General features: G+C 40.6%; 1 pseudogene; it reads right to left on the reverse strand.

The window, feature by feature from the left end:
* Positions 1–7,141: 7,141 nt before the first annotated feature.
* LOC117505260 lies at positions 7,142–20,409 on the reverse strand (annotated as a pseudogene).
* Positions 20,410–20,713: the final 304 nt, after the last annotated feature.

Here is a 20,713-nt window from a genome sequence, read left to right on the forward strand (position 1 = left end):
ACCAAGACCATAAGTAGGCTGATTAAAGAAGTGAGTCCAGAAAACAACAGAACAAGATGTGGAAGGAGTAGGAGAAGATGAAACCAAAATATGAACAGCATGGTCCATCCATCACACATGTGCCAGTAAGTAACTAAAACTAGCCACACAATACTACACTCGATACGACAAAGTGAGTTAGCTCAGCACAAAATTCTTCAAAAGTCTTATGGCACTTGCTACAAATCTTTGACTTATAGATTGATAAGGTCTGAAATGATACTACTGTGTGCCTCCCATTATGTCCAAAAGATTACATCTCCAAGCAGTCTTGTATAAAATACCTCAAAGTGATACTTCAATCAATCAATCAATTTTTTTATATAGCGCCAAATCACAACAAACAGTTGCCCCAAGGCGCTTTATATTGTAAGGCAAGGCCATACAATAATTATGTAAAACCCCAACGGTCAAAACGACCCCCTGTGAGCAAGCACTTGGCTACAGTGGGAAGGAAAAACTCCCTTTAAGAGGAAGAAAACCTCAGCAGAACCAGGCTCAGGGAGGGGGCAGTCTTCTGCTGGGACTGGTTGGGGCTGAGGGAGAGAACCAGGAAAAAGACATGCTGTGGAGGGGAGCAGAGATCGATCACTAATGATTAAATGCAGAGTGGTGCATACAGAGCAAAAAGAGAAAGAAACAGTGCATCATGGGAACCCCCCAGCAGTCTACGTCTATAGCAGCATAACTAAGGATGGTTTCAGGGTCACCTGATCCAGCCCTAACTATAAGCTTTAGCAAAAAGGAAAGTTTTAAGCCTAATCTTAAAAGTAGAGAGGGTGTCTGTCTCCCTGATCTGAATTGGGAGCTGGTTCCACAGGAGAGGAGCCTGAAGCTGAAGGCTCTGCCTCCCATTCTACTCTTACAAACCCTAGGAACTACAAGTAAGCCTGCAGTCTGAGAGCGAAGCGCTCTATTGGGGTGATATGGTACTATGAGGTCCCTCCTTTAAAAATATTACTTGAGTAAAAGTCTTAAAGTATCTGACATTTACTGTACTTAAGTATCAAAAGTAAATTTCTCATATAAAATGTACTTTAAGTAAACGCATTGAGTAAAGTAAAATCCAAAACGAGTGGAGAGTGAAACAGCAACATGAAAAGAAAGCCAGTGTGGTGTCTGGAGAAACCAGGAGGGAGCACAAGCCTCTATAAAAGGCTGGATCCTGGCGGAGCAGTTGGTGTTGGTGACAGGATGAGTGAGCAACAGGTGGATGTATATAGCTGTAAATAAAGCTGCATTCTTTGGGTGATGACGCAATCTTTTTCCTGGAAGACACACGCCTTTTCTGTTAAACACAACAGTCAGGCTCTTGTCAAACAGAACAGTCATTTACAGCTACACATATGTGTAGGAAAAGTACAAAAAAGCAATGCAAGCATCACCACCACCAACCACTCCAAAGCAACCAAACGTAGCACTCTTTGCGTTCTCGAATTCAAAGTACGCAGTGCTTCTCTGCGGAAGTTACAAATAATAAATGAAACAAAACAGCCACACTATAGTTTTCCCTTAAGTGTGAGTGTTAACACCAACAGGAGCCGAGCCGTGTATGTGTGTATACGTCGCTGTGTGCGCCTTTGGAGTCCAAAGCGCAGATGGCCCCCTTTTCACCCTCCAGTCTCCTCCTTCTCAGTGGGTGTGCGCCATCTTTTATTTTTATTATTATTGTTATTATTATTAATTTTTTTGTCTTTAAACTTGTTTTATGTCAAACACAGCACTTGCTGCCAGAGTGTAAGGTGGCCCCCTGCACTGGCGCCGAGTAGGACGTCTCTTTCCAGTACGGCGCACCACTGCTTTCACCTCTGCAAACAAAATTTTTTTTTCCTTTTATATTGTAGTAACGAGTAACGAAGATGGTCAATGGAAATTTATCGGAGTAAAAGTATACATTTTACTGAGGAAATGTAGTGAAGTAAAAGTGAACGTCGCCAGAAATGTAAATAACGAAGTAAAGTACTGATACGTCAAAATTCTACTTAAGTACAGTAACGAAGTATTTCTACTTCATTACATTACAACACTGTCTCCAAGGCCCTTGTTCCAAACTAACCAAATTTGGCACAGTTGGGGGAAATGATCAACAGTGATCTGATTTTTATGAATTAGTTTGGTTAATCAGAGGGTTTGTTTCAGTGACTTCCTGGATTCGGCCATCAGAAGTGGCAAAAGTGTTGAACTTGTAGAGACACTTGTCTTGGCAGTGACATTCATATCGCTGTATGTTCAGCCTTTGAGAACAGGAGATGCCCGGAAAGAGGTTATGGAGTCATGAGGTTGCTGAACAGAGGTGTTTGGTGATGCTGATACCTTTGCAAAAGAATGAAGTTCTGAGTCTTTAGGATCCTGGTGCTTCTGGTCTGATCCTGGTGCTGTCTTACGAAATAGTTGTGGAACTTGGATGCTAACCAGTAATCTAATGTGACAACTAGATGTTTTTGGTACTTGGTCTCTTCAGTGGATCCTTGGGTATCACTGGACTGACTTTGTGTCAAATAGACTCAGATGATGAATGCTACTTGCATGGTGTGGGCACCTCAGTTATGACATTTTGGCCATGGATTCAGCATAAACGTGTCTCAGTGTTGAGGACCCCATAAGGCAAAGGGGACATCAAATTTCACCTGACAAATCATGCGAGAGCTGAGGATAGATCAGTTGACTGCCTGAGTGACTTTCTTCCAATACCCAAGGTGGTTCTGTGGTGCAGTAGCTGCAGTGACGCGTGGCACTAGCAGATACTCCCAGATGTGACTGAGGAGGGTGGCAAGTGAAAAAAATCCTTACCTGAGATTGGCACTCAAAATTTTGACTCAACCTACAACTGACTCCAATGTACCCACAAGGTACCAGGTGGTCATCCAGTTCAGACTTTTACTCAGATGCTGGTGGGGATTAGTCAGTTAATGTCAAAGTTCTTTTCAATGTCTTTGACAAAGGAGATCAGAATAGCTAAGAAGAGCTACTCTGATAGACTGAAAAAGCAATTCTCAGCCAACGATCCTGCAGCAGTGTGGAGAGGAATTCGGTATGCCACCAACTAGGAGACCACCCCCCCACCCTGTGGAGAACCCCCAACTGGCTGAGGAGCTGAACCTGTTTCATTGCGCTATATAAATATTGAACCTGTTGCTGGTATTTGGTTAGAGTCTTTCTCTCCGATTGTTCTGAGTTATTTTCATTAGTTACTTCCTCCAAACCATCAACATGTCTATTAGACCCCATTCCTACCAGGCTGCTCAAGGAAGCCCTACCATTAATTAATGCTTCGATCTTAAATATGATCAATCTATCTTTATTAGTTGGCTATGTACCACAGGCTTTTAAGGTGGCAGTAATTAAACCATTACTTAAAAAGCCATCACTTGACCCAGCTATCTTAGCTAATTATAGGCCAATCTCCAACCTTCCTTTCTCTCAAAAATTCTTGAAAGGGTAGTTGTAAAACAGCTAACTGATCATCTGTAGAGGAATGGTCTATTTGAAGAGTTTCAGTCAGGTTTTAGAATTCATCATAGTACAGAAACAGCATTAGTGAAGGTTACAAATGATCTTCTTATGGCCTCAGACAGTGGACTCATCTCTGTGCTTGTTCTGTTAGACCTCAGTGCTGCTTTTGATACTGTTGACCATAAATTTTATTACAGAGATTAGAGCATGCCATAGGTATTAAAGGCACTGCGCTGCGGTGGTTTGAATCATATTTATCTAATAGATTACAATTTGTTCATGTAAATGGGGAATCTTCTTCACAGACTAAGGTTAATTATGGAGTTCCACAAGGTTCTGTGCTAGGACCAATTTTATTCACTTTATACATGCTTCCCTTAGGCAGTATTATTAGACAGCATTGCTTAAATTTTCATTGTTACGCAGATGATACCCAGCTTTATCTATCCATGAAGCCAGAGGACACACACCAATTAGCTAAACTGCAGGATTGTCTTACAGACATAAAGACATGGATGACCTCTAATTCCCTGCTTTAAAACTCAGATAAAACTGAAGTTATTGTACTTGGCCACACAAATCTTAGAAACATGGTGTCTAACCAGATCCTTACTCTGGATGGCATTACCCTGACCTCTAGTAATACTGTGAGAAATCTTGGAGTCATTTTTGATCAGGATATGTCATTCAATGCGCATATTAAGCAAATATGTAGGACTGCTTTTGTGCATTTGCGTAATATCTCTAAAATTAGAAAGGTCTTGTCTCAGAGTGATGCTGAAAAACTAATTCATGCATTTATTTCCTCTAGGCTGGACTATTGTAATTCATTTATCAGGTTGTCCTAGAATTTCCCAGAAAAGCCTTCAGTTATTCAAAGCTCTCCACCAAGCCTGACAGAACAAGCTGGCCAAACATGGACACAGCAAACTTTTTATGACGAATGTAATTATCAATGTCCATTGTTCACTGTTAGTAATGCAGTTTCTCCAAAAATATTAATCCTATCAAATTTCTGTTTTCATGGTGTTCATCCTTGACGTAAAATACATAAGCATAGCAAACTGCAATTGTCAGCTCTCACCAGTTTGTCTGTGATCGAAGCCATACACACACACACACACACACACACACACACACACACACACACACACACACACACACACACACACACACACACACACACACACACACACATACATCTGTAGAGGCCACTTGGCATTTAATATATCATTAAATCTAATTTTTTAAATATACATTTATATATTATGTATACATTGATAATTATATTCTGAACTCACACACAATTCCAAAAGGGGGCGGTAAATCATCTATCTATTAAAAGCCAAGTGGCCTCCTTGTATGTAACTTCCATCATGGACAAACTGGAGAGCAGACCTTTGCCGTTTTATATGCTTATGTATTTTGGGTCAAGGATGAACGACGCGAAAATGGAAATTTGATAGGACTAATATTTTTAGAGAAACTTGGGATACTGAGTAACAGTGAACAATGGACGTTGATAATTAAATTCTGGACTCACACTCCATTCCAGCAGGGGGCAGCAAAATGTATATACACTCAACAAAAATATAAACACAACACTTTTGGTTTTGCTCCCATTTTGTATGAGATGAACTCAAAGATCTAAAACTTTTTCCACATACACAATATCACCATTTCCCTCAAATATTGTTCACAAACCAGTCTAAATCTGTGATAGTGAGCACTTCTCCTTTGCTGAGATAATCCATCCCACCTCACAGGTGTGCCATATCAAGATGCTGATTAGACACCATGATTGGTGCACAGGTGTGCCTTAGACTGCCCACAATAAAAGGCCACTCTGAAAGGTGCAGTTTTATCACACAGCACAATGCCACAGATGTCGCAAGATTTGAGGGCATGCTGACAGCAGGAATGTCAACCAGAGCTGTTGCTCGTGTATTGAATGTTCATTTCTCTACCATAAGCCGTCTCCAAAGGCGTTTCAGAGAATTTGGCAGTACATCCAACCAGCCTCACAACTGCAGACCACGTGTAACCACACCAGCCCAGGACCTCCACATCCAGCATGTTCACCTCCAAGATGGTCTGAGACCAGCCACTCAGACAGCTGCTGAAACAATCGGTTTGCATAACCAAAGAATTTCTGCACAAACTGTCAGAAACCGTCTCAGGGAAGCTCATCTGCATGCTCGTCGTCCTCATCGGGGTCTCGACCTGACTCCAGTTCGTCGTCGTAACCGACTTGAGTGGGCAAATGCTCACATTCGCTGGCGTTTGGCACGTTGGAGAGGTGTTCTCTTCACGGATGAATCCCGGTTCACACTGTTCAGGGCAGATGGCAGACAGCGTGTGTGGCGTCGTGTAGGGAAGCGGTTTTCTGATGTCAATGTGTGTGGATCGTGTGGCCCATGGTGGCGGTGGGGTTATGGTATGGGCAGGCGTCTGTTATGGATGAAGAACACAGGTGCATTTTATTGATGGCATTTTGAATGCACAGAGATACCGTGACGAGATCCTGAGGCCCATTGTTGTGCCATACATCCAAGAACATCACCTCATGTTGCAGCAGGATAATGCACGGCCCCATGTTGCAAGGATCTGTACACAATTCTTGGAAGCTGAAAATGTCCCAGTTGTTGCATGGCCGGCATACTCACCGGACATGTCACCCATTGAGCATGTTTGGATGATCAACTCTATGTGAAGGAGATGTGTTGCACTGCATGAGGCAAATGGTGGTCACACCAGATATTGACTGGTATCCCCCCCAATAAAACAAAACTGCACCTTTCAGAGTGGCCTTTTATTGTGGCAGTCTAAGGCACACCTGTGCACTAATCATGGTGTCTAATCAGCATCTTGATATGGCACACCTGTGAGGTGGGATGGATTATCTCAGCAAAGGAGAAGTGCTCACTATCACAGATTTAGACTGGTTTGTGAACAATATTTGAGGGAAATGGTGATATTGTGTATGTGGAAAAAGTTTTAGATCTTTGAGTTCATCTCATACAAAATGGGAGCAAAACCAAAAGTGTTGCGTTTATATTTTGTTGAGTGTATTAAAAGTCAAGTGGTGTGTGTTAACTTCAATTATGGACAAACTGGGGAGAGCTGACATTTGCCGTTTGGTATGCTTTTGTATGTTGGGCCAAGGATGAACACCGCAAAAATGGAAAGTTGATAGGACTAATATTTATTGAGAAAATATGGATATTGTGTAGCAACAGTGAACAATGAATATTGATCAGTCCCTGGTAACCAGACAAGCTCTGAGCAAAGGAAGTATTTCAACCTTGCCAGTTGTAAAACATGACATCAACTAAATGTGCCAAATAATAAATACAATTATGTATTCACAAAACTCTCATTTTAATTTCCTGCACTTTCAAATTATTATAGAAACTTTGCATAATTTATCTCCACCCTTGAAAAATGTCAACCATCTTTATTATAAACACTACCCAATCTAGTACCCATGGATCCCCATGGGCAAGGCCCTAGTGTGTGTGTGTGTGTGTGTGTGTGTGTGTGTGTGTGTGTGTGTGTGTGTGTGTGTGTGTGTGTGTGTGTGTGTGTGTGTGTATATTATATATATGTCAATTGTACATGGAATAGAAAATAGAGGCAAACTACCAAGCAGCTTGTTGAGGGTCTTTAATCATTGCTTTTTTCTACAGTGATCATATAAAATGATTTGTTTTCCTTCAAAAACATAACATCTACTGTATTACTGTATATCTCAAATGTAATCTTTCACCATCAATTCACTCAACTATATATCGGACTTTCTGAGGCGACTGCTTCATGTAAGTTGGACTGTTGGGAATTCCTTTATTCTCCTTAATGTTGATTCTTTCTTCCATCTCAATCTCTCCTCCATCCTCTGCTTTCCCCTTCATTCTCAGTGGCCAGAGAACTCCACCATCCTGTTGAGTGGACGTGTTCACTGCCTGGCAACAGTGGCCGCCCCCTTGTCTTTAGTCAGAAAGTAAAGCAGGGCATTGAGCCACGCGTTAAATGACACCAGAGGCCGAGTGATCTTGTAGCACATGGAGAACATGGTCATAGTGTGACAGGGGACACCTTTAGTCACTTTAAGCAGGAGGAAGATTGTTCTCGTCACATGGAAGGGGAAGAAGCAGAGGTGCAAACAGGAGTGTGACTGGTGATGATGGTCTTGATAGATTTGCGCCTGCGATGGGCGTATGGGGACTGGACCCCAGGAAAATTGTGAAATACCTTCATCTTCTTCCCAGTCCATCTTGCTTCCCTCTTCTTCCAACAATTCCAACATTACTTGTCTCTCCACGTGCAATTTCGTCATTCTCTCTCCTTGTCGTTGACCTCTGTTGGGTAAGGCTCAGAGTGCAATGTCCTAAATATGGTCAGAACTACGTGAGAGTAACACCAAGCAATTATGGAAAATGGCAGAAAAAAAGCCCACCAAATGGAGTATGATTCCATACGGCACATAATCCGAAAACTCCTTATCTATGCATCATCCCAACAGTTCTGGTACTCCTCAATGACAAGTCCCCAGTTACCAATGGCTGGCGTTGGCATTCACCATGATAGCTCATCCATAGGTTTGCCGGCATTGGTTCCATTGCCCCATATCCTTGTTAATCGTGTCACATGACCAGTCTGTGCAAATCGGAAGATAGGGCAAGTTAGAGCAAAGGACGACTATCCAAACAGGACACATGTGCACTTAACCGCCTTCTTGGTCTCCAGTGTAATTATTTTCATTGGGTGGCAGATACCAAGGTACCTGTGGACAGAAATGCATGTGAGGAAGAAGATGGAACAGTACAGGTTGAAGTAGAAGAGGAAAACGGACCAGTCGGCACATGAAGTCCCCAAAGACCCAGCGGTCACGCATGATGTAGCTAGCAACAAGAAACGGCAGAGACAGGCCATACATGAAGTCTGTGGAGGCCAGGTTGACCATGTAGATCAATGAAGCATTCCAGCGCTTCGTCTGGCGAAAAGAACGGTAGAGGACAATGGAGTTGAGAGAAATGCTGAAGATGAATGTGAATGAGTAACAGATGGGGAGGAAGATGTACTTATAGGACTCATCTATGCTGCAAGACGAAGGTGAAGGCCTGGCGGAGAGTGAGGGAGGAGGTGTGTGGAGTTGAGGAAGTCATGTAGGATGAAGTTACTTATGTTGGGAGCAGCTCCAGCTCTGGAGGCCATGATAAGCATTTATGTCTTGAAAGTTTACATTCATGCAAAAAACGTTGAATGAGGCTTGTACGTTTGGGAATCTGTCAAACGTCCTTCTTGTCATCCTTCAGTTCTGTGATTTATAATGACTATTTTGTTGTATCCATTTTAGATGGTCAGGTCCATTCATGGGTGTTCACCTGGAGTTAAAAAAACAGACAAATTAGTCATCTATTCATTTGATTTTTAGAACATTCACTTTCGTCTTACTCTTACTTGCAATATAGTCTGTAATATAGTGCGTGACACTGCACTATATTGCAGACATACACAAACGCTAAGATTTTTACATACTGGCCTTGAACACAATGTGAGCAGACACCTGCTAATAACCGCCTACTTCACCTCACTTTGTAGCCAATAACAGACAGTGAATCACGACAGGCTAAGGGCTGACCACATGGGGTGGCTTATAGCACAGAAATAAAAGCTAGAGTAGAAAGGTGATCTGGGCTCTTTGTTCTAGTTGTTTGCATGTGATCTGGTTCAAAGACCCCAGCGATGTTAGATGACTCTCTGTATCAGGGTTTGAACTTTTTCAATACTTCATCTAAACTGTGAAGTCTGTTTCCTGTCCAATTCTTTTTGAGATCATTCACCACAATAAAAGAACCTAACAGAGTCCTCTTGGCCTTCTCCAACCACTGGGTTCTCATACACACCACATGGTTTAGGTGATGCTCCCTCATAATCCAAGTGATACTTCTCATCTGTGTCTCTTAGGTAGGGGCTTGTTTGACACCAACCCATTCCATTATTACCTGCCACCCACCCACCAATGCTGGAATAGACACAAACCTTTCCTGAGATACTTAAACATTTTCTCTTGGAGCCAAAATCTTGCTCTCAACTATGTTTTACATCCAACATGCCATAGAAGAGGAGCTAAGTCCCTCTCTAGGCCCTAAGGACCTAAGACCAGTAGATACTACTGCTTATCTACGGATACCACTGGAGAAAACATTTTACTGTTTTCTTTCTTGCCTCACACTCAAAGGAGGATGGAAAAAAGCAGTACTTCCCCATTGCGTCACCCTTCTCGGCCCACTTCTGGGCATCTGTCCACAGTCTCCTGAGTAGTGGGGCAGCATAGCAAAAAGATAAATTGGATAAAAGCATCAAATTTGGCACACATATTTTAAATTAGGTAATGTTTATTGTCAGATATGGAACCATCCTAGAGCTGACCTCTAATCAAATCAAATCAAATTAATTTTATTTATGTAGCGCCAAATCACAACAAACAGTTGCCCCAAGGTGCTTTATATTGTAAGGCAAAAGCCATACAGTAATTACAGAAAACCCCAACGGTCAAAACGACCCCCTATGAGCAAGCACTTGGTGACAGTGGGAAGGAAAAACTCCCTTTTAACAGGAAGAAACCTCCAGCAGAACCAGGCTCAGGGAGGGGCAGTCTTCTGCTGGGACTGGTTGGGGCTGAGGGAGAGAACCAGGAAAAAGACATGCTGTGGAGGGGAGCAGAGATCAATCACTAATGATTAAATGCAGAGTGGTGCATACAGAGCAAAAAGAGAAAGAAACACTCAGTGCATCATGGGAACCCCCCAGCAGTCTACGTCTATAGCAGCATAACTAAGGGAGGGTTCAGGGTCACCTGATCCAGCCCTAACTATAAGCTTTAGCAAAAAGGAAAGTTTTAAGCCTAATCTTAAAAGTAGAGAGGGTGTCTGTCTCCCTGATCCAAATTGGGAGCTGGTTCCACAGGAGAGGAGCCTGAAAGCTGAAGGCTCTGCCTCCCATTCTACTCTTACAAACTCTAGGAACTACAAGTAAGCCTGCAGTCTGAGAGCGAAGTGCTCTATTGGGGTGATATGGTACTAAGATAAGATGGGACCTGATTATTCAAAACATTATAAGTAAGAAGAAGAATTTTAAATTCTATTCTAGAATTAACAGGGAGCCAATGAAGAGAGTCCAATATGGGTGAGATATGCTCTCTCCTTCTAGTCCCCGTTAGTACTCTAGCTGCAGCATTTTGAATTAACTGAAGGCTTTTCAGGGAACTTTTAGGACAACCTGATAATAATGAATTACAATAGTCCAGCCTAGAGGAAATAAATGCATGAATTAGTTTTTCAGCATCACTCTGAGACAAGACCTTTCTAATTTTAGAGATATTACGCAAATGTAAAAAAGCAGTCTTACATATTTGCTTAATATGCGCATTGAAGGACATATCCTGATCAAAAATGACTCCAAGATTTCTCACAGTATTACTAGGATGCTCTAGGATGGACCCCATATCTGAAATAAACATTAGTTCATTTAGAATATGTGGGCCAAATTTGATGCTTTTAATCACAAAATGCACAATTGTTACGGAAACTTTAATTAAGCTGCTCCACTAGCGGTGTATTTGACCTCCTGTTGTCTGCTGCTGATGCTTGGTGGTTGTTTGCCTTCCCCTGTGCAGGATTATGCTGCTGATTCAGACTCTTCTCACTCCATTTACCTCAGCAATAAGTAACCACACTGCCCCGATGTCTCTGTATGCTGGACTCCACTGACTAAACACCGGCTCAGCACCATCTTCACAGTTCAGCACAAGTGTACTTGAATGATGTACTTTTAGTATATACCATTTCCACTGACTCATTTAGCCGTTATACTCTTCCTGCCATCATCGCTTTTATCTTAATATGTAAACACTGAAGTCATTTTGGACCCGCGGGCTCCGTTTCACCTCATTAGTCTTTTCTGATAGATATTTAGGAGTCATCATGGTGTGCTGCCCTGTTTCAGCTAAACGACGCGCGCTCCTCGGCTGAAATCGTGACATCAGCCCGTCGTATTGGGATCAACACGCAGGTGCAAGTGTGTGTGTTTAAGTGTTAAGTGAGCCGATGCAGGTCATCCTGCCACTTCACACCCAAAGAGACTTCTGGTAAATATGGGTGGGCAATGTGTTAACCAGAAACATGACATATTAACTGTACAGCGCAAAACAGAGGGGCACTCAGTGGAGCGTGCGCTTCCACCGGGGCACAATATGCCCTTCACCCGGCTTCCAAATGCTTGACTTTTGAACTGATAACCCACTATACCTAAACCACCTGACCTTAGCCTTTTGTCACTGGATTGATTCAGTTTTCCAGATCCACGTGAATATTAAAATTGTGTCATTTTCATACCCACATCTAAGTTGGACCACACTCGGTGGACTTGTTACAGAGTCACCGGCCTCGGAGGATGTTCATTCAGTTGTTTAATTTTGTAGAAAAAAAGCAGATCACAGACATGACACAAAAATAAAGTCATTTCAAATGGCAACTTTCCGGCTTTAAGAAACACTATAAGAAATCAGGAAAAAAATTGTGGCAGTCAGTAACGGATACTTTTTTAGACCAAGCAGAGGGAAAAAAATATGGAATCACTCAATTCTGAGGAAAAAATTATGGAATCATGAAAACAAAAGAACGCTCCAACACATCACTAGTATTCTGTTGCACCACCTCTGGCTTTTATAACAGCTTGCAGTCTCTGAGGCATGGACTTAATGAGTGACAAACAGTACTCTTCATCAATCTGGCTCCAACTTTCTCTGATTGCTGTTGCCAGATCAGCATTGCAGGATGGAGCCTTGTCATGGACCATTTTCTTAAACTTCCACCAAAGATTTTCAATTGGATTAAGATCCGGACTATTTGCAGGCCATGACATTGACCCTATGTGTCTTTTTGCAAGGAATGTTTTCACAGTTTTTGCTCTATGGCAAGATGCATTATCATCTTGAAAAAAGATTTCATCATCCCCAACATCCTTTCAATTGATGGGATAAGAAAAGTGTCCAAAATATCAACATAAACTTGTGCATTTATTGATGAAGACAACTTTGGATGCTATAGCTCCTCTGAAAAAGAGAGCTTTAAATCAGAAGTGTCTGACTCCGTGGTATAACTCACAAACTCGTAGCTTAAAGCAGATAACCCGTAAGTTGGAGAGGAAATGGCGTCTCACTAATTTAGAAGATCTTCACTTAGCCTGGAAAAAGAGTCTGTTGCTCTATAAAAAAGCCCTCCGTAAAGCTAGGACATCTTTCTACTCATCACTAATTGAAGAAAATAAGACAACCCCAGGTTTCTTTTCAGCACTGTAGCCAGGCTGACAAAGAGTCAGAGCTCTATTGAGCTGAGTATTCCATTAACTTTAACTACTAATGACTTCATGACTTTCTTTGCTAACAAAATTTTAACTATTAGAGAAAAAATTACTCATAACCATCCCAAAGACGTATCGTTATCTTTGGCTGCTTTCAGTGATGCCGGTATTTGGTTAGACTCTTTCTCTCCGATTGTTCTGTCTGAGTTATTTTCATTAGTTACTTCCTCCAAACCATCAACATGTTTATTAGACCCCATTCCTACCAGGCTGCTCAAGGAAGCCCTACCATTATTTAATGCTTCGATCTTAAATATGATCAATCTATCTTTGTTAGTTGGCTATGTACCACAGGCTTTTAAGGTGGCAGTAATTAAACCATTACTTAAAAAGCCATCACTTGACCCAGCTATCTTAGCTAATTATAGGCGGTGGTTTGAATCATATTTGTCTAATAGATTACAATTTGTTCATGTAAATGGGGAATCTTCTTCACAGACTAAAGTTAATTATGGAGTTCCACAAGGTTCTGTGCTAGGACCAATTTTATTCACTTTATACATGCTTCCCTTAGGCAGTATTATTAGACGGTATTGCTTAAATTTTCATTGTTACGCAGATGATACCCAGCTTTATCTATCCATGAAGCCAGAGGACACACACCAATTAGCTAAACTGCAGAATTGTCTTACAGACATAAAGACATGGATGACCTCTAATTTCCTGCTTTTAAACTCAGATAAAACTGAAGTTATTGTACTTGGCCCCACAAATCTTAGAAACATGGTGTCTAACTAGATCCTTACTCTGGATGGCATTACCCTGACCTCTAGTAATACTGTGAGAAATCTTGGAGTCATTTTTGATCAGGATATGTCATTCAAAACGCATATTAAACAAATATGTAGGACTGCTTTTTTGCATTTACGCAATATCTCTAAAATCAGAAGGTCTTGTCTCAGAGTGATGCTGAAAAACTAATTCATGCATTTATTTCCTCTAGGCTGGACTATTGTAATTCATTATTATCAGGTTGTCCTAAAGTTCCCTAAAAAGCCTTCAGTTAATTCAAAATGCTGCAGCTAGAGTACTGACGGGGACTAGAAGGAGAGAGCATATCTCACCCATATTGGCCTCTCTTCATTGGCTTCCTGTTAATTCTAGAATAGAATTTAAAATTCTTCTTCTTACTTATAAGGTTTTGAATAATCAGGTCCCATCTTATCTTAGGGACCTCGTAGTACCATATCACCCAAATAGAGCGCTTCGCTTTCAGACTGCAGGCTTACTTGTAGTTCCTACGGTTTGTAAGAGTAGAATGGGAGGCAGAGCCTTCAGCTTTCAGGCTCCTCTCCTGTGGAACCAGCTCCCATTCAGATCAGGGAGACAGACACCCTCTCTACTTTTAAGATTAGGCTTAAAACTTTCCTTTTTGCTAAAGCTTATAGTTAGGGCTGGATCAGGTGACCCTGAACCATCCCTTAGTTATGCTGCTATAGACGTAGACTGCTGGGGGGTTCCCATGATGCACTGTTTCTTTCTCTTTTTGCTCTGTATGCACCACTCTGCATTTAATCATTAGTGATCGATCTCTGCTCCCCTCCACAGCATGTCTTTTTCCTGGTTCTCTCCCTCAGCCCCAACCAGTCCCAGCAGAAGACTGCCCCTCCCTGAGCCTGGTTCTGCTGGAGGTTTCTTCCTCTTAAAAGGGAGTTTTTCCTTCCCACTGTAGCCAAGTGCTTGCTCACAGGGGGTCGTTTTGACCGTTGGGGTTTTACATCATTATTGTATGGCCTTGCCTTACAATATAAAGCGCCTTGGGGCAACTGTTTGTTGTGATTTGGCGCTATATAAAAAATTGATTGATTGATTGATGTAATGACAGCCATCTTCCCAGTGCCTTTACCTGACATGCAGCCCCATATCATCAATGACTGTGGAAATGTACATGTTCTCTTCAGGCAGTCATCTTTAGAAATCTCACTGGAACGGCACCAAACAAAAGTTCCAGCATCATCACCTTGCCCAATGCAGATTCGAGATTCATCACTGGATATGACCTTTATCCAGTCATCCACAGTCCATGATTGCTTTTCCTTAGCCCATTGTAACCTTGTTTTTTCTGTTTAGGTGTTAATGATGGCTTTCGTTTAGCTTTTCTGTATGTAATCTCATTTCCTTTAGGCGGTTTCTTACAGTTCGGTCACAGACGTTGACTCCAGTTTCCTCCCATTCGTTCCTCATTTGTTTTGTTGTGCATTTTCGATTTTTGAGACATATTGCTTTAAGTTTTCTGTCTTGATGCTTTGATGTCTTCCTTGGTCTACCAGTATGTTTGCCTTTAACAACCTTCCCATGTTGTTGTATTTGGTCCACAGTTTAGACACAGCTGACTGTGAACAACCAACATCTTCTGCAACATTGCGTGATGATTTACCCTCTTTTAAGAGTTTGATAATCCTCTCCTTTGTTTCAATTGACATCTCTCGTGTTGGAGCCATGATTCATGTCAGTCCACTTGGTGCAACAGCCTCTCCGAGGTGTGATCACTCCTTTTTAGATGCAGACTAATGAACAGATCTGATTTGATGCAGGTGTTAGGTTTGGGGATGAAAATTTATAGGGTGATTCCATAATTTATTCCTCAGAATTGAGTGATTCCATATTTTTTTTCCCTCTGCTTTGTCTAAAAAAGTAACCGTTACTGACTGCCACAATTATTTTTCCTGATTTCTTACAGTGTTTCTTAAAGCCAGAAAGCTGCATTTGAAATGACTTTAGTTTTGTGTCATGTCTGTGATCTGCTTTTTTTCTACAAAATTAAACAACTGAATGAACATCCTCCGAGGTCGGTGATTCCATAATTATTGCCAGGGGTTGTATGAAGTCATGGCATTTTGATTTGCTACATGACCTTTGACTTTGGGTAACCTTGACAACTAAAACATGATACTGTTTAACTCAAACAGTTCAGAGCCTATGTCCATATTATAAACGACCTTACATGTGTGGCTCTGCAGCGTGTTGGCTTTCTGTGTGTGTAAGCCGCCACCTCACTTAACAGAAAAATAGAGATCCACATACGTAATATCAATCAATCAATCAATCAGTCAATGTTTAATATGCGCATTGAATGACATATCCTGATCAAAAATGACGCCAAGATTTCTCACAGTATACTAGAGGTCAGGGTAATGCCATCCAGAGTAAGGATCTGGTTAGACACCATGTTTCTAAGATTTGTGGGGCCAAGTACAATAACTTCAGTTTTATCTGAGTTTAAAAGCAGGAAATTAGAGGTCATCCATGTCTTTATGTCTGTAAGACAATCCTGCAGTTTAGCTAATTGGTGTGTGTCCTCTGGCTTCATGGATAGATAAAGCTCGGTATCATCTGCGTAACAATGACAATTTAAGCAATACCGTCTAATAATACTGCCTAAGGGAAGCATGTATAAAGTGAATAAAATTGGTCCTAGCACAGAACCTTGTGGAACTCCATAATTAACCTTAGTCTGTGAAGAAGATTCCCCATTTACATGAACAAATTGTAATCTATTAGATAATATGATTCAAACCACCGAATCACCACCAAATATCTATCTATGGTATAGGTATTTGTAATAAAATGCTCACAGAGGAGCCATTTGCTCATAGTGGAGAGGCACAGCAAAACAATTGTTTCATTTTGTGATTAAAAACATGGGAATTTGGTACACATATTCTAAATTAACTAATGTCTATTTTCAGATATGGAGTCATCCTGGAGCTGATGAGCTCCAGGAAGACCCTTGTGAGCTACAGGGGTCAATAAAGAATTACACAGGGGTTAAAATTTAAAAATACTCCAATCATGTTGAAAACTATACCACATTATTTGTCTGTTCATAATGATTCCAAAAAGGTAATAGTTTGGACTATCTATGACTGAATGTTCTGGAGTTGTGGGGCAAAAACAGCAAAAATGGTGACAAAGGTCAGTTTCAGTTTGTATAGGAGTCAAAAGTTAAAGTTGCTCCAGTTTGGTAAAAAGTGATGCAAATATTGGTTGAAATAAAAGGATTAATAAATGGAATAGTTTTGACTGTGTTGAATGCTTGGTCACCAAATTAAAGGTCAAACAAAGTTGACGTCCATTGGATTCTATGACGTATGACATATGTTACCCTGTAACATAACTAAGCATGACAGATGGTGCAAACTATTCCTTTTTAAAATGCTATTAACTCAACCAATAATTTGCATAATTTGTTTTTACCAAACTTGGAGCAACTTTAACTTTTGACCCCTGTACAAACTGAAACTGACCTTTGTCACCATTTTTGCTGTTTTTGCCCCATAACTCTATGGAATTCAGTCACTGATAGTCCAAACTATACCTTTTTGGAATCATTATGATCAGACAAATAATGTGATATAGTTTTCAACATGATTGGAGCATTTTTAAATTTTGACCCCTGTGTAATTCTTTATTGACCCCTGTAGCTCATTAGAGGTCAGCTCCAGGATGGCTCTGAAAATAAACATGAGTTAATTTAGAATATGTGTGAAAAATTCTACAATTTTATCACAAAATGAACAATTTTTGTGCACATTTTAGCTAAGCTGCACCACAATCATGCTAACATTAGCTGTGAGCATCGCCCTATGTACAACTTCTACAAGATGATGTTTTCAAAACTCATGAACGATTAAATCCATCATGTCGCTGCTTTAAGGCGCACACCTTGGTCACGTCATCAGCCACACTCTGAAAAGAAATGCAACACTTAAAGATAATTTAATAAATAAGACAAATTATTCTTTTTTTGTGCTTTATCAGTAGCTTGCAAACCAGCTTTAGAGGTGCATACTGCCACCTACTGTATCAGAGTGTGTACAATCATGGCAGCAATTATTCTAAGTCAATACAATACAAACACACAATCATGCAGCACTTTTAAAAGACCGAACAAGAGCAGTCTGTGACTGCTGTAAATTTATTTAGTCAACAAACACCACATTGTTGCGCTGATTGCAACAGCGTGCTTACATTTTTAATGATAAACTCTTCAAACTTGGCTACGACTCCTCACCCGGGCAAAGACGGGTACCACTGCTAGTTAGCTAAACATGGCAGAAGGGTTGAGGGGTAGCCAAGGGTAAACTGGTCCAATTTTTAACAAATATGGCCAAAGCCACACAGAATAAACCAAATAATGTGGTATCACCGGTATTATTATGGTATTGGGAATCATAAATAAGACGTGGGTGTTGAAATCTGAGTACACTTCCCTGTCTCTCTTTCTTTAAATTTAGGAACATACAAACATGGCATATCTTGAAACACGAAAGTGTAATTTTTTCCCATGGAAAATAAACAACACCTAATCTGTCAGAAAAAAGATTTGGAAAATCAAACGATACACAATAATTCTGCCCCAAAGCTAGATTAAGTGCTAATCAAATATTAGCGGTCATCCACAAATGTCATCATTTCTGACATCAGGCAGCCCAATAATAAAGCAATGGCAATAAAATGTATTTGTTTGTAAAAAAAAAACAAACACATTTTTAGTTCTAATATAAAGACACTGAAGACTGACTTTGAGGAAAAGCCCCCAAAATAAATGTAGGAACAATTTTATTTATTTATTTATTCATTTTAAATTGGAAGGCAAAACCAAAACAAACAAACAATACTTTGTTGGTTTATTATACTTTTAGTGTTATCACGATCTCTGCAAACAAGGTTACATCGTCATCACAATTTGTTTGTTCATGAATATTCAGAAATATTTGAACAAGATTTTGAGATAAATGAGGATCCAGGGTCCTTCTTGTTCTCTTTGATAACCTTCTATGCATCAGTATTGGCAGGTACAGTCGATGTAAAGATGAGAAGAACTGATCTGATTTTTGTCATAAGTCAAGGTCAAATTGCCATCCCCATGCTATTATGCTAATATTATGTAGGATAAAGTTACAGAAATATGTTCACATACTTTTTTTTCCTTAGGCAACTTGACTAAAACATTAAAACCTCATGTTCTACTCGAGATGATAATTGAATCGAATTTTTAAATCTAGTGGACTTGTACAACTCAGATGTTATCAGTTCCGGCAAAGTTTGGCATCTTGATTTCTCCCATGATGTCATGACGTCAGTCTCATCATTCCAAAAACCTGCATCGGCCTACATTTTTCCACACAGCAAAGTGAGGAATCAATAAAGAACTGGACCAATGATCAGAATCAGTAACGGCACTGACATCGGTCAAATTGCCTGAATTCTCCTCTCTGGTCTCCAAATGTCAGATACTTTGACATGTGGGTGCGGCACTTTTGATCTTGTTTTTATAGTGTCCTATCGATATTCAGTTATTTGTAATTTGTTAAAATAGCACCCCCACCACCATTTCAGTTGGCTGAAAGACAGGAGCGCCCTTCATAAAACAAACCTTGGTGAAAAGGTTTGAATCAGACATAGATATGAGGTCAGAAGGCAAAATCGTAATCAGGATATATCCATTTGTGGCAGGTGCTTCCAGATAACACACAACTTGCCATGATGGGAAACTGCAACATCAACCAATTATGGGTTTCTAGGCTTTTGGACTATGGACCGTATTGGTAGCCAAGCGGGAAAATGATGTTCCAGGCTGCAAGAACATCACAATAAACTGCAAATGGACATTTTCTGTATAGTGTTTTGGTCAAAACTCCACAATGGAACCTGAGTGCTCTGATGCTGGGTTGGTAAGACTTGTGTTATATGAAGCATCCCGACACATTCTGAACAGATCATTTCCAACACAATTTTCTGTAGGGTTGTCATCCCATATGACACCGGATTTATGGTGGGTCTGGTTGGGGTGGTCTGGATCTCTCTGTAGGGTTCTGCACTCCAGTGAAGCCTGTTTTAGTTTGATTTGCATGTAGATTTGAAATACAGTTAAATTTGTCTCTGCCTGTCCGTGTGAAGATACGTCAGATTATCTAGCAAGAATCTTTGTCAAACCAGAAGTCTATAATGTTCAATAAATGTCATTCAATTTAGTTTTATAATCTTCAAGTGGTAATCTGCTGCTGCAAGAATAAATCAGATCTGACAAATAGAATCATGTTATTGCTGAAAATTGGATAAAAGTACGTTATAAAACTGAATTTAAACTTTTTCACTTTTTACCAAATTAAGTTCCGGTTTAGAGCATTATGCCACAAAATTATGGTCCTTGATGAATTACTAACCAAACTGTGGCCAGAACTTTGAAAAATTAAGTCTAATTTATGAGCCTTGCTCCTGAAGTCTTGAGGTTTGTGTAAATGGAAATCGACCTGGAACTCATAAATACCTGCATCACTCTGGTTAAAGAGCTTACCTGTGCCGGCAAAGACTTTTGCTCCATATGGCCCCAGCTAGATTGGATCCACATCAGAATAATCACAACAAACAACAAAACAGAAAAAAAACATTTTGTTTTCCTTTTTCTTTTTTAAAGCGTTCACACACTCGGTGATGTAAATCAGTGACAGTGACTTTGACAGTTTGACCACTCCAGCTTTCACCTTTTCCTCCGGCTCCTTGGAGCCGTCCAACCAGTTTCTATGGTAATTCAGTCCCTCCCTCTGTCCGTCAGTGTGTGTCATCCAATTCTTTCTTCCCTGCTTCACTTTGTGTGCGTGTCTGCGGAAATGCAATCATGCACATTGTGGGGACACAAACCTGATCCCAGTCACTTGTGGGGACCTAAGTCCTTTGACGAGATTTTAAAAAGTGTCCTCGTTATATGATCTTTAACATTTGCTCTCAAGTTACCTTGGTTATGGTAGGGGTTAAGGGCGTGGATCAAGTTAGACATGAAAGTTAATGTACGTTA

This window comes from Thalassophryne amazonica, chromosome 23, assembly GCF_902500255.1.
Source record: "Thalassophryne amazonica chromosome 23, fThaAma1.1, whole genome shotgun sequence".
NCBI lineage: Eukaryota > Metazoa > Chordata > Actinopteri > Batrachoidiformes > Batrachoididae > Thalassophryne > Thalassophryne amazonica.